Source organism: Drosophila miranda, chromosome 4 (genome assembly GCF_003369915.1).
Source record: "Drosophila miranda strain MSH22 chromosome 4, D.miranda_PacBio2.1, whole genome shotgun sequence".
In the NCBI taxonomy this organism is placed as follows: Eukaryota; Metazoa; Arthropoda; class Insecta; order Diptera; family Drosophilidae; genus Drosophila; species Drosophila miranda.
The window spans coordinates 4,345,194-4,359,169 of record NC_046677.1 but is presented as its reverse complement, the minus strand read 5'-3'; the positions used below and the strand labels follow the sequence as shown (position 1 = coordinate 4,359,169).

Sequence of the window (13,976 nt, the reverse complement as noted above, 5' to 3'; positions counted from 1 at the left end):
TTCCGCATGGACTATATTTTGTAGGTGCTTAAATCGCACATTTATTTCAGCCAATCTTTGGAGCTCCAACCCTTCGGACTGTTTTGTGAAATAATATTCAATTTTTTCCAACTCTTCCAAGCAAAGTAAGCAAAGTCAAAATTCAACTAAAAAAACAAAATTTTAAATATTTTTTTTGGCAGGACAAAAGCAAATTACTAAAATTTTTGCTATTTTTTATACACTTACATAGAACGAAAATTCAACAATATAGATGTTTACGGGAACAGGAATGGAAACAGACTGAGGAAAATCCCATTTCAAATATGCCTGATCTACCAAAGAATAGGGCTACTAAGTTTTAAAAGTTTATTAAAAAGGGAGAGCCGTATCCAAACATAAAATAAGATAACATTTATCTTGGTCTTGCTTGGCCATGAAAAAACTGTCAAATGAAATGAAAATGTCAGCGGCAGTTCTTCAAGGGGTTCTGTGCTTTAATTCAGGGGAAAAGCAACACTGGATAACAACCCTTATAAGCCCCCCTTTAAAATTATGACACAATAATTAAGTGCTAATAATAATCACAATCAGACATCTTTTTTATTATATCTTTTTTAACATGGAACTTTGAAAAAAAAAACTTGTATTGGCTAATTCCAGCTGGTCCTTCGGTATTAATTTGTATTAAGTGAAAGCTAAGCAAAAGACAAACGAAATTGCAATTATATATAAATAAATATATGATATATGTATACTTACAAAAACCATTCTGTCGATGGCTTTCTTTGAAACGTAACCCGTATCTGTAGAAATCATTATTGCTGCATCCTGCAAAATCAAATGAAGAATTAGCATAAGATTGTCAAGAATAAATCTCTAAAGGACTTACCCCCAAGTCGACGATTGCGTTGCGAGAACATGTAAAACATGCTTTACCCTAATTCCAAACATATGGCCAAACACGTATCCTTTGAGTATTAAGTTGTGCTTTGAGGCATGAGGCAAATCAAGCACACCAAATTTTCATTGTGCAATTTGTGCCAACACGAGAGGCGTCACTTATCTGTGCGGAGGCATTTTCCTTGAGCAACACATTGTGCAATCGAAATCCTGCACACATCACATAAATTCCTTCCATTCGCGAATACAAGACCCATTCCTATTGGCTATGGTTGACCCAACCTCCATCAAGGGAGAGATCCTTGAGATGACTGGCGAGCATGTGGAGCAGCTCCATTCAATGTGGTCCCTCATGTTCGAGCCGAACACAAACTGCACAAACTCAAGGCGCACGCGGATAATTTCTATACGGATCTGCTGACCGAGTCGCGGGAGAAGCAGGCGGCCATCCTGGATGACATAGCCGCACTCCGAGCCGAGGCCAGCGACCTCACCCGACTCCTCCATGAGACGGTGGACATTGGTCAGAGGCCCGACGATGTGCCACTGATCATATGGCAGCTGAAGCTGGACAAAAGCATTGAGCATCTGCGCGAGGAGCTCTCGAAACGTCGGGCGGAGATCGGGGAGCTGCTGCTCCAGCAGGAGCAGCTCTGCGAAGAGCTGGGCGCACTGCCGCTCCCTCTACTGGCGGACCCGCTGCCCCTGCCCGATGAGATGGACGGCTTTCGCGACCATCTCGACAACCTGCGCTCTCAGCGCGCAGTGCGCCAGACGGAGCTGGACCAGCTGCGCAAGGCCATCAAGCATGGCATGAAGATGCTCGAGCTGATGCCCCAGACCGATGCAGAGGATCGCCTACTGAACGATCTGAGCCACAATCTAACACCAGAGACACTAGAGCGGCTGCGGCAGATGCGCAACAGTTATGCCGGTCATGGTCTTGCTTGGCCATGAAAAAACTGTCAAATGAAACATTTTTAACATGGAACTTTGAAAAAAAAACTTGTATTGGCTAATTCCAGCTGGTCCTTCGGTATTAATTTGTATTAAGTGAAAGCTAAGCAAAAGACAAACGAAATTGCAATTATATATAAATAAATATATGATATATGTATACTTACAAAAACCATTCTGTCGATGGCTTTCTTTGAAACGTAACCCGTATCTGTAGAAATCATTATTGCTGCATCCTGCAAAATCAAATGAAGAATTAGCATAAGATTGTCAAGAATAAATCTCTAAAGGACTTACCCCCAAGTAGACGATTGCGTTGCGAGAACATGTAAAACATGTTTTACCCTAATTCCAAACATATGGCCAAACACGTATCCTTTGAGTATTGAGTTGTGTTAATCGACCATTTTTCATTTGCTTTGCTGAAGTGCGTCCAGTGCGTAGAGTGTAGGTTAGTTTTGCAGATTGGCGTAGAGTGTAAATAAGATTGCAGATTGGCGTAGAGTGTAATTAACTCCGCAGATTGGCGTAGAGTGTAAATAACTCCGCAGATTGGCGTAGAGTGTAGATAAGTGTGCAGATCAGAGTATAAGTGTTTAGATTAGCGTATAAGAAGTATGCTTATACATATGTATATGCTTATCGAAGTGTAGTTTGTGTATAAGAGTCTGGTAGATTGAAATGCGGTTCAATGAGTGTGGACTGGGTAGCTTAAAGTGTGGATTGTGTAGTTTGGAGTATGGAGTGTGGGCTGAATTGTGTGGAGATACTGCGGAATGGATCCATGTTAATATGCCAAAACAAATTTCACTTGTCACTACCTTTTAGCCATCATTGGAATTAGGATTTACGAATAATAATTTTTACACTTGTGATACTTTTCACAAACAAAATTTTTTAACTCGCGTAAACATTTTTACACACAAATTTTTGTACCCAAATAATTTTCATAATTTTTTTTTCCCGAAAATAATTTTTAGTTGTTGCCTGAACGAGAGCCGGAAAACGAATGAAAAATTGTTTGGTTTTACAACTAAGGGCCTGAATATTCCAAAGGTTACAGAATACAGCCTACTGTGATGTATATTTTTTAGTGAAAAATTATATTTGTGGGGGGGGAGGAAATGGGGGTTTGTATCCCAACGACAGCTGCCCCATTTCTAAAGCACTGTAAGGTGTGGGTACTCTTATGTAAAGCCTTTGCCAAAAGTCTCGTCAGCAGTGTTTTTTTCCATTGGTCGGGGTCACTTGAGAGGCCTCTGTTGATGAAAACCGTCTTCGTGGGCATGTAGGGCTTTGCGGAAACCCAAATTGTTAAATCGCCTTTCAGCATTCGATTTACTACATATCCAAACTTGTTAGGACCGTGTCAGAGATTAGGCTTCTTCTTTTCTTGCATTTTTCTTGTACTTCGCCTCCAAGCGCACTGTCAAATTGTCTTATCTCTTGATCTTCATTTCATCTGCAAGCGAGAGCTTTGCTTCCCGACCGCAATGCACGCACACATACATACACTCTCGCAGTTGCTTTGTGGCTGTCTTTTTATTCCCGATCGTGTCTTTCGTCTTCTCTCTCAGCATCAACAATGCGAGATTGCGAGAACACGAGAGCAGGGAGTTCGGATTCTCGGCAAACGGAACCCATTTGCTCTCTCAGCAACAAAAACATTAAAATGCCATCCACACTCTGCTGACACGAGTGTCTCTCGCTCTTTCACTCTCTCAGGCCACGCTCTCAGCAAATGCGGAGCAAGGAGCAACGAACGGGAGCTTACATTGCTGCCTAGTTTCTGTCTTTGTTTTGATCGGGTGGTTCTTATATCTACATATATACAATTTTTACATAAGGACTACAGATACCCTCGTATACCACAAATTGTTATTTTTTTACACAATGGGCGATACACAATGGCGTATCAATGTAATTGCACTTTTGGAGGCCTGATTCGTGTTCAGCGAGAAAAATCCTATAATCCCAACAGTGTAGGGGATCCTTAAGTGATTTTTTAAGCACCCAGCCCCCAAATTAGCCTTCCCTTTGGCACTATTGTCCATGAAATAGTTAAAAACTAATTTTATTTGCTTAATTGTACGGATTTCATGTAGTTTCTTGTTATGATTTTATTGCATAGCTGTTTGCATCAATAAATTTGGCTGAACCAGAATCCAGCGCCTGGGGCCCCACAGGGATAGCAGCAGGGATAGGAGCAGGGAGTGCAGCAGGGGGAGCAGCAGGGAGTGCAGCAGGGGCTGCAGAACGAACTGCAGCACGGACTGCAGCAGGGTCCACAGCAGGGGCTGCAGCAAGGAGAACAGAAAACTATTAAAATTTTAAATTTTGACAGAAAGACCACAGATACCTTCTTGTGCTGCAAATTGTTTTAATTTCCAGCATAAAGTATGCCATGATTTCATCTTCCGCATGGACTATATTTTGTAGGTGCTTAAATCGCACATTTATTTCAGCCAATCTTTGGAGCTCCAACCCTTCGGACTGTTTTGTGAAATAATATTCAATTTTTTCCAACTCTTCCAAGCAAAGTAAGCAAAGTCAAAATTCAACTAAAAAAACAAAATTTTAAATATTTTTTTTGGCAGGACAAACGCAAATTACTAAAATGTTTGCTATTTTTTAACCACTTACATAGAACGAAAATTCAACAATATAGATGTTTACGGGAACAGGAATGGAAACAGACTGAGGAAAATCCCATTTCAAATATGCCTGATCTACCAAAGAATAGGGCTACTAAGTTTTAAAAGTTTATTAAAAAGGGAGAGCCGTATCCAAACATAAAATAAGATAACATTTATCTTGGTCTTGCTTGGCCATGAAAAAACTATCAAATGAAATGAAAATGTCAGCGGCAGTTCTTCAAGGGGTTCTGTGCTTTAATTCAGGGGAAAAGCAACACTGGATAACAACCCTTATAAGCCCCCCTTTAAAATTATGACACAATAATTAAGTGCTAATAATAATCACAATCAGACATCTTTTTTATTATATCTTTTTTAACATGGAACTTTGAAAAAAAAAAACTTGTATTGGGTAATTCCAGCTGGTCCTTCGGTATTAATTTGTATTAAGTGAAAGCTAAGCAAAAGACAAACGAAATTGCAATTATATATAAATAAATATATGATATATGTATACTTACAAAAACCATTCTGTCGATGGCTTTCTTTGAAACGTAACCCGTATCTGTAGAAATCATTATTGCTGCATCCTGCAAAATCAAATTAAGAATTAGCATAAGATTGTCAAGAATAAATCTCTAAAGGACTTACCCCCAAGTCGACGATTGCGTTGCGAGAACATGTAAAACATGCTTTACCCTAATTCCAAACATATGGCCAAACACGTATCCTTTGAGTATTAAGTTGTGCTTTGAGGCATGAGGCAAATCAAGCACACAAAATTTTCATTGTGCAATTTGTGCCAACACGAGAGGCGTCACTTATCTGTGCGGAGGCATTTTCCTTGAGCAACACATTGTGCAATCGAAATCCTGCACACATCACATAAATTCCTTCCATTCGCGAATACAAGACCCATTCCTATTGGCTATGGTTGACCCAACCTCCATCAAGGGAGAGATCCTTGAGATGACTGGCGAGCATGTGGAGCAGCTCCATTCAATGTGGTCCCTCATGTTCGAGCCGAAGACATGCGAGGACTTTCTGCACAAACTCAAGGCGCACGCGGATAATTTCTATACGGATCTGCTGACCGAGTCGCGGGAGAAGCAGGCGGCCATCCTGGATGACATAGCCGCACTCCGAGCCGAGGCCAGCGACCTCACCCGACTCCTCCATGAGACGGTGGACATTGGTCAGAGGCCCGACGATGTGCCACTGATCATATGGCAGCTGAAGCTGGACAAAAGCATTGAGCATCTGCGCGAGGAGCTCTCGAAACGTCGGGCGGAGATCGGGGAGCTGCTGCTCCAGCAGGAGCAGCTCTGCGAAGAGCTGGGCGCACTGCCGCTCCCTCTACTGGCGGACCCGCTGCCCCTGCCCGATGAGATGGACGGCTTTCGCGACCATCTCGACAACCTGCGCTCTCAGCGCGCAGTGCGCCAGACGGAGCTGGACCAGCTGCGCAAGGCCATCAAGCATGGCATGAAGATGCTCGAGCTGATGCCCCAGACCGATGCAGAGGATCGCCTACTGAACGATCTGAGCCACAATCTAACACCAGAGACACTAGAGCGGCTGCGGCAGATGCGCAACAGTTATGCCGGTCATGGTCTTGCTTGGCCATGAAAAAACTGTCAAATGAAACATTTTTAACATGGAACTTTGAAAAAAAAACTTGTATTGGCTAATTCCAGCTGGTCCTTCGGTATTAATTTGTATTAAGTGAAAGCTAAGCAAAAGACAAACGAAATTGCAATTATATATAAATAAATATATGATATATGTATACTTACAAAAACCATTCTGTCGATGGCTTTCTTTGAAACGTAACCCGTATCTGTAGAAATCATTATTGCTGCATCCTGCAAAATCAAATGAAGAATAGAGTGTAATTAACTCCGCAGATTGGCGTAGAGTGTAAATAACTCCGCAGATTGGCGTAGAGTGTAGATAAGTGTGCAGATCAGAGTATAAGTGTGCAGATTAGCGTATAAGAAGTATGCTTATACATATGTATATGCTTATCGAAGTGTAGTTTGTGTATAAGAGTCTGGTAGATTGAAATGCGGTTCAATGAGTGTGGACTGGGTAGCTTAAAGTGTAGATTGTGTAGTTTGGAGTATGGAGTGTGGGCTGAATTGTGTGGAGATACTGCGGAATGGATCCATGTTAACAGCCAAAACAAATTTCACTTGTCACTACCTTTTAGCCATCATTGGAATTAGGATTTACGAATAATAATTTTTACACTTGTGATACTTTTCACAAACAAAATTTTTTAACTCGCGTAAACATTTTTACACACAAATTTTTTTACTCAAATAATTTTCATAATTTTTTTTTCCCGAAAATAATTTTTAGTTGTTGCCTGAACGAGAGCCGGAAAACGAATGAAAAATTGTTTGGTTTTACAACTAAGGGCCTGAATATTCCAAAGGTTACAGAATACAGCCTACTGTGATGTATATTTTTTAGTGAAAAATTATATTTGTGGGGGGGGAGGAAATGGGGGTTTGTATCCCAACGACAGCTGCCCCATTTCTAAAGCACTGTAAGGTGTGGGTACTCTTATGTAGAGCCTTTGCCAAAAGTCTCGTCAGCAGGGTTTTTTTCCATTGGTCGGGGTCACTTGAGAGGACTCTGTTGATGGAAACCGTCTTCGAGGGCATGTAGGGCTTTGCGGAAACCCAAATTGTTAAATCGCCTTCCAGCATTCGATTTACTACATATCCAAACTTGTTAGGACCGTGTCAGAGATTAGGCTTCTTCTTTTCTTGCATTTTTCTTGTACTTCGCCTCCAAGCGCACTGTCAAATTGTCTTATCTCTTGATCTTCATTTCATCTGCAAGCGAGAGCTTTGCTTCCCGACCGCAATGCACGCACACATACATACACTCTCGCAGTTGCTTTGTGGCTGTCTTTTTATTCCCGATCGTGTCTTTCGTCTTCTCTCTCAGCATCAACAATGCGAGATTGCGAGAACACGAGAGCAGGGAGTTCGGATTCTCGGCAAACGGAACCCATTTGCTCTCTCAGCAACAAAAACATTAAAATGCCATCCACACTCTGCTGACACGAGTGTCTCTCGCTCTTTCACTCTCTCAGGCCACGCTCTCAGCAAATGCGGAGCAAGGAGCAACGAACGGGAGCTTACATTGCTGCCTAGTTTCTGTCTTTGTTTTGATCGGGTGGTTCTTATATCTACATATATACAATTTTTACATAAGGACTACAGATACCCTCGTATACCACAAATTATTTTTTTACACAATGGGCGATACACAATGGCGTATCAATGTAATTGCACTTTTGGAGGCCTGATTCGTGTTCAGCGAGAAAAATCCTATAATCCCAACAGTGTAGGGGATCCTTAAGTGATTTTTTAAGCACCCAGCCCCCAAATTAGCCTTCCCTTTGGCACTATTGTCCATGAAATAGTTAAAAACTAATTTTATTTGCTTAATTGTACGGATTTCATGTAGTTTCTTGTTATGATTTTATTGCATAGCTGTTTGCATCAATAAATTTGGCTGAACCAGAATCCAGCGCCTGGGGCCCCACAGGGATAGCAGCAGGGATAGGAGCAGGGAGTGCAGCAGGGGGAGCAGCAGGGAGTGCAGCAGGGGCTGCAGAACGAACTGCAGCACGGACTGCAGCAGGGTCCACAGCAGGGGCTGCAGCAAGGAGAACAGAAAACTATTAAAATTTTAAATTTTGACAGAAAGACCACAGATACCTTCTTGTGCTGCAAATTGTTTTAATTTCCAGCATAAAGTATGCCATGATTTCATCTTCCGCATGGACTATATTTTGTAGGTGCTTAAATCGCACATTTATTTCAGCCAATCTTTGGAGCTCCAACCCTTCGGACTGTTTTGTGAAAAAATAATCTTTTTTTTCCAACTCTTCCAAGCAAAGTAAGCAAAGTCAAAATTCAACTAAAAAAACAAAATTTTAAATATTTTTTTTGGCAGGACAAACGCAAATTACTAAAATTTTTGCTATTTTTTAACCACTTACATAGAACGAAAATTCAACAATATAGATGTTTACGGGAACAGGAATGGAAACAGACTGAGGAAAATCCCATTTCAAATATGCCTGATCTACCAAAGAATAGGGCTACTAAGTTTTAAAAGTTTATTAAAAAGGGAGAGCCGTATCCAAACATAAAATAAGATAACATTTATCTTGGTCTTGCTTGGCCATGAAAAAACTATCAAATGAAATGAAAATGTCAGCGGCAGTTCTTCAAGGGGTTCTGTGCTTTAATTCAGGGGAAAAGCAACACTGGATAACAACCCTTATAAGCCCCCCTTTAAAATTATGACACAATAATTAAGTGCTAATAATAATCACAATCAGACATCTTTTTTATTATATCTTTTTTAACATGGAACTTTGAAAAAAAAAAACTTGTATTGGGTAATTCCAGCTGGTCCTTCGGTATTAATTTGTATTAAGTGAAAGCTAAGCAAAAGACAAACGAAATTGCAATTATATATAAATAAATATATGATATATGTATACTTACAAAAACCATTCTGTCGATGGCTTTCTTTGAAACGTAACCCGTATCTGTAGAAATCATTATTGCTGCATCCTGCAAAATCAAATTAAGAATTAGCATAAGATTGTCAAGAATAAATCTCTAAAGGACTTACCCCCAAGTCGACGATTGCGTTGCGAGAACATGTAAAACATGCTTTACCCTAATTCCAAACATATGGCCAAACACGTATCCTTTGAGTATTAAGTTGTGCTTTGAGGCATGAGGCAAATCAAGCACACCAAATTTTCATTGTGCAATTTGTGCCAACACGAGAGGCGTCACTTATCTGTGCGGAGGCATTTTCCTTGAGCAACACATTGTGCAATCGAAATCCTGCACACATCACATAAATTCCTTCCATTCGCGAATACAAGACCCATTCCTATTGGCTATGGTTGACCCAACCTCCATCAAGGGAGAGATACTTGAGATGACTGGCGAGCATGTGGAGCAGCTCCATTCAATGTGGTCCCTCATGTTCGAGCCGAAGACATGCGAGGACTTTCTGCACAAACTCAAGGCGCACGCGGATAATTTCTATACGGATCTGCTGACCGAGTCGCGGGAGAAGCAGGCGGCCATCCTGGATGACATAGCCGCACTCCGAGCCGAGGCCAGCGACCTCACCCGACTCCTCCATGAGACGGTGGACATTGGTCAGAGGCCCGACGATGTGCCACTGATCATATGGCAGCTGAAGCTGGACAAAAGCATTGAGCATCTGCGCGAGGAGCTCTCGAAACGTCGGGCGGAGATCGGGGAGCTGCTGCTCCAGCAGGAGCAGCTCTGCGAAGAGCTGGGCGCACTGCCGCTCCCTCTACTGGCGGACCCGCTGCCCCTGCCCGATGAGATGGACGGCTTTCGCGACCATCTCGACAACCTGCGCTCTCAGCGCGCAGTGCGCCAGACGGAGCTGGACCAGCTGCGCAAGGCCATCAAGCATGGCATGAAGATGCTCGAGCTGATGCCCCAGACCGATGCAGAGGATCGCCTACTGAACGATCTGAGCCACAATCTAACACCAGAGACACTAGAGCGGCTGCGGCAGATGCGCAACAGTTATGCCGGTCATGGTCTTGCTTGGCCATGAAAAAACTGTCAAATGAAACATTTTTAACATGGAACTTTGAAAAAAAAACTTGTATTGGCTAATTCCAGCTGGTCCTTCGGTATTAATTTGTATTAAGTGAAAGCTAAGCAAAAGACAAACGAAATTGCAATTATATATAAATAAATATATGATATATGTATACTTACAAAAACCATTCTGTCGATGGCTTTCTTTGAAACGTAACCCGTATCTGTAGAAATCATTATTGCTGCATCCTGCAAAATCAAATGAAGAATAGAGTGTAATTAACTCCGCAGATTGGCGTAGAGTGTAAATAACTCCGCAGATTGGCGTAGAGTGTAGATAAGTGTGCAGATCAGAGTATAAGTGTGCAGATTAGCGTATAAGAAGTATGCTTATACATATGTATATGCTTATCGAAGTGTAGTTTGTGTATAAGAGTCTGGTAGATTGAAATGCGGTTCAATGAGTGTGGACTGGGTAGCTTAAAGTGTGGATTGTGTAGTTTGGAGTATGGAGTGTGGGCTGAATTGTGTGGAGATACTGCGGAATGGATCCATGTTAACAGCCAAAACAAATTTCACTTGTCACTACCTTTTAGCCATCATTGGAATTAGGATTTACGAATAATAATTTTTACACTTGTGATACTTTTCACAAACAAAATTTTTTAACTCGCGTAAACATTTTTACACACAAATTTTTTTACTCAAATAATTTTCATAATTTTTTTTTCCCGAAAATAATTTTTAGTTGTTGCCTGAACGAGAGCCGGAAAACGAATGAAAAATTGTTTGGTTTTACAACTAAGGGCCTGAATATTCCAAAGGTTACAGAATACAGCCTACTGTGATGTATATTTTTTAGTGAAAAATTATATTTGTGGGGGGGGAGGAAATGGGGGTTTGTATCCCAACGACAGCTGCCCCATTTCTAAAGCACTGTAAGGTGTGGGTACTCTTATGTAAAGCCGGGTTTTTTTCCATTGGTCGGGGTCACTTGAGAGGACTCTGTTGATGGAAACCGTCTTCGAGGGCATGTAGGGCTTTGCGGAAACCCAAATTGTTAAATCGCCTTCCAGCATTCGATTTACTACATATCCAAACTTGTTAGGACCGTGTCAGAGATTAGGCTTCTTCTTTTCTTGCATTTTTCTTGTACTTCGCCTCCAAGCGCACTGTCAAATTGTCTTATCTCTTGATCTTCATTTCATCTGCAAGCGAGAGCTTTGCTTCCCGACCGCAATGCACGCACACATACATACACTCTCGCAGTTGCTTTGTGGCTGTCTTTTTATTCCCGATCGTGTCTTTCGTCTGCTCTCTCAGCATCAACAATGCGAGATTGCGAGAACACGAGAGCAGGGAGTTCGGATTCTCGGCAAACGGAACCCATTTGCTCTCTCAGCAACAAAAACATTAAAATGCCATCCACACTCTGCTGACACGAGTGTCTCTCGCTCTTTCACTCTCTCAGGCCACGCTCTCAGCAAATGCGGAGCAAGGAGCAACGAACGGGAGCTTACATTGCTGCCTAGTTTCTGTCTTTGTTTTGATCGGGTGGTTCTTATATCTACATATATACAATTTTTACATAAGGACTACAGATACCCTCGTATACCACAAATTGTTATTTTTTTACACAATGGGCGATACACAATGGCGTATCAATGTAATTGCACTTTTGGAGGCCTGATTCGTGTTCAGCGATAAAAATCCTATAATCCCAACAGTGTAGGGGATCCTTAAGTGATTTTTTAAGCACCCAGCCCCCAAATTAGCCTTCCCTTTGGCACTATTGTCCATGAAATAGTTAAAAACTAATTTTATTTGCTTAATTGTACGGATTTCATGTAGTTTCTTGTTATGATTTTATTGCATAGCTGTTTGCATCAATAAATTTGGCTGAACCAGAATCCAGCGCCTGGGGCCCCACAGGGATAGCAGCAGGGATAGGAGCAGGGGGAGCAGCAGGGAGTGCAGCAGGGGCTGCAGCACGGACTGCGGCACGGACTGCAGCACGGACTGCAGCAGGGTCCACAGCAGGGGCTGCAGCACGGACCGCAGCACGGACTGCAGCACGGACTGCAGCAGGGTCCACAGCAGGGGCTGCAGCAAGGAGAACAGAAAACTATTAAAATTTTAAATTTTGACAGAAAGACCACAGATACCTTCTTGTGCTGCAAATTGTTTTAATTTCCAGCATAAAGTATGCCATGATTTCATCTTCCGCATGGACTATATTTTGTAGGTGCTTAAATCGCACATTTATTTCAGCCAATCTTTGGAGCTCCAACCCTTCGGACTGTTTTGTGAAATAATATTCAATTTTTTCCAACTCTTCCAAGCAAAGTAAGCAAAGTCAAAATTCAACTAAAAAAACAAAATTTTAAATATATTTTTTGGCAGGACAAAAGCAAATTACTAAAATTTTTGCTATTTTTTATACACTTACATAGAACGAAAATTCAACAATATAGATGTTTACGGGAACAGGAATGGAAACAGACTGAGGAAAATCCCATTTCAAATATGCCTGATCTACCAAAGAATAGGGCTACTAAGTTTTAAAAGTTTATTAAAAAGGGAGAGCCGTATCCAAACATAAAATAAGATAACATTTATCTTGGTCTTGCTTGGCCATGAAAAAACTGTCAAATGAAATGAAAATGTCAGCGGCAGTTCTTCAAGGGGTTCTGTGCTTTAATTCAGGGGAAAAGCAACACTGGATAACAACCCTTATAAGCCCCCCTTAAAAATTATGACACAATAATTAAGTGCTAATAATAATCACAATCAGACATCTTTTTTATTATATCTTTTTTAACATGGAACTTTGAAAAAAAAAACTTGTATTGGCTAATTCCAGCTGGTCCTTCGGTATTAATTTGTATTAAGTGAAAGCTAAGCAAAAGACAAACGAAATTGCAATTATATATAAATAAATATATGATATATGTATACTTACAAAAACCATTCTGTCGATGGCTTTCTTTGAAACGTAACCCGTATCTGTAGAAATCATTATTGCTGCATCCTGCAAAATCAAATTAAGAATTAGCATAAGATTGTCAAGAATAAATCTCTAAAGGACTTACCCCCAAGTCGACGATTGCGTTGCGAGAACATGTAAAACATGTTTTACCCTAATTCCAAACATATGGCCAAACACGTATCCTTTGAGTATTAAGTTGTGCTTTGAGGCATGAGGCAAATCAAGCACACAAAATTTTCATTGTGCAATTTGTGCCAACACGAGAGGCGTCACTTATCTGTGCGGAGGCATTTTCCTTGAGCAACACATTGTGCAATCGAAATCCTGCACACATCACATAAATTCCTTCCATTCGCGAATACAAGACCCATTCCTATTGGCTATGGTTGACCCAACCTCCATCAAGGGAGAGATCCTTGAGATGACTGGCGAGCATGTGGAGCAGCTCCATTCAATGTGGTCCCTCATGTTCGAGCCGAAGACATGCGAGGACTTTCTGCACAAACTCAAGGCGCACGCGGATAATTTCTATACGGATCTGCTGACCGAGTCGCGGGAGAAGCAGGCGGCCATCCTGGATGACATAGCCGCACTCCGAGCCGAGGCCAGCGACCTCACCCGACTCCTCCATGAGACGGTGGACATTGGTCAGAGGCCCGACGATGTGCCACTGATCATATGGCAGCTGAAGCTGGACAAAAGCATTGAGCATCTGCGCGAGGAGCTCTCGAAACGTCGGGCGGAGATCGGGGAGCTGCTGCTCCAGCAGGAGCAGCTCTGCGAAGAGCTGGGCGCACTGCCGCTCCCTCTACTGGCGGACCCGCTGCCCCTGCCCGATGAGATGGACGGCTTTCGCGACCATCTCGACAACCTGCGCTC

At 41.9% G+C, this 13,976-nt stretch overlaps 6 long non-coding RNA genes across 12 annotated transcripts; all 6 read right to left on the bottom strand.

The window, feature by feature from the left end:
- Positions 1-1,808: 1,808 nt before the first annotated feature.
- LOC117188601 lies at positions 1,809-8,514 on the bottom strand. Of its 4 annotated transcripts, none has more exons than XR_004472706.1 (6): positions 8,500-8,514; positions 4,199-4,400; positions 2,661-4,136; positions 2,137-2,608; positions 2,007-2,075; positions 1,809-1,942 (listed from the first exon to the last, which is right to left on the bottom strand). It is a non-coding gene; the product is annotated as an uncharacterized LOC117188601 (long non-coding RNA). The 4 variants fall into 4 exon arrangements; XR_004472708.1 differs by lacking the exon at positions 8,500-8,514 and adding an exon at positions 4,483-4,497 and having other exon boundaries at positions 2,661-4,158; XR_004472705.1 differs by lacking the exon at positions 8,500-8,514 and adding an exon at positions 4,483-4,497.
- LOC117188609 lies at positions 4,868-5,303 on the bottom strand. The gene is made up of 3 exons (XR_004472725.1): positions 5,127-5,303; positions 4,997-5,065; positions 4,868-4,932 (listed from the first exon to the last, which is right to left on the bottom strand). It is a non-coding gene; the product is annotated as an uncharacterized LOC117188609 (long non-coding RNA).
- LOC117188606 lies at positions 6,074-6,877 on the bottom strand. The gene is made up of 3 exons (XR_004472720.1): positions 6,681-6,877; positions 6,272-6,340; positions 6,074-6,207 (listed from the first exon to the last, which is right to left on the bottom strand). It is a non-coding gene; the product is annotated as an uncharacterized LOC117188606 (long non-coding RNA).
- Positions 8,515-8,884: 370 nt separating the features above from the next.
- Positions 8,885-9,279, bottom strand: LOC117188610. The gene is made up of 3 exons (XR_004472726.1): positions 9,144-9,279; positions 9,014-9,082; positions 8,885-8,949 (listed from the first exon to the last, which is right to left on the bottom strand). It is a non-coding gene; the product is annotated as an uncharacterized LOC117188610 (long non-coding RNA).
- An 811-nt stretch (positions 9,280-10,090) lies between these two features.
- Positions 10,091-10,894, bottom strand: LOC117188605. Of its 2 annotated transcripts, XR_004472718.1 has the most exons (3): positions 10,698-10,894; positions 10,289-10,357; positions 10,091-10,224 (listed from the first exon to the last, which is right to left on the bottom strand). It is a non-coding gene; the product is annotated as an uncharacterized LOC117188605 (long non-coding RNA). The 2 variants fall into 2 exon arrangements; XR_004472719.1 differs by lacking the exons at positions 10,091-10,224; positions 10,289-10,357 and adding an exon at positions 10,385-10,646 and having other exon boundaries at positions 10,698-10,889.
- A 1,016-nt stretch (positions 10,895-11,910) lies between these two features.
- On the bottom strand, positions 11,911-13,253 carry LOC117188608. 3 transcript variants are annotated; one of them, XR_004472724.1, is made up of 5 exons: positions 13,201-13,253; positions 13,071-13,139; positions 12,558-13,006; positions 12,274-12,475; positions 11,911-12,233 (listed from the first exon to the last, which is right to left on the bottom strand). It is a non-coding gene; the product is annotated as an uncharacterized LOC117188608 (long non-coding RNA). The 3 variants fall into 3 exon arrangements; XR_004472722.1 differs by having other exon boundaries at positions 11,911-12,211; XR_004472723.1 differs by having other exon boundaries at positions 11,911-12,211; positions 12,274-12,407.
- Positions 13,254-13,976: the final 723 nt, after the last annotated feature.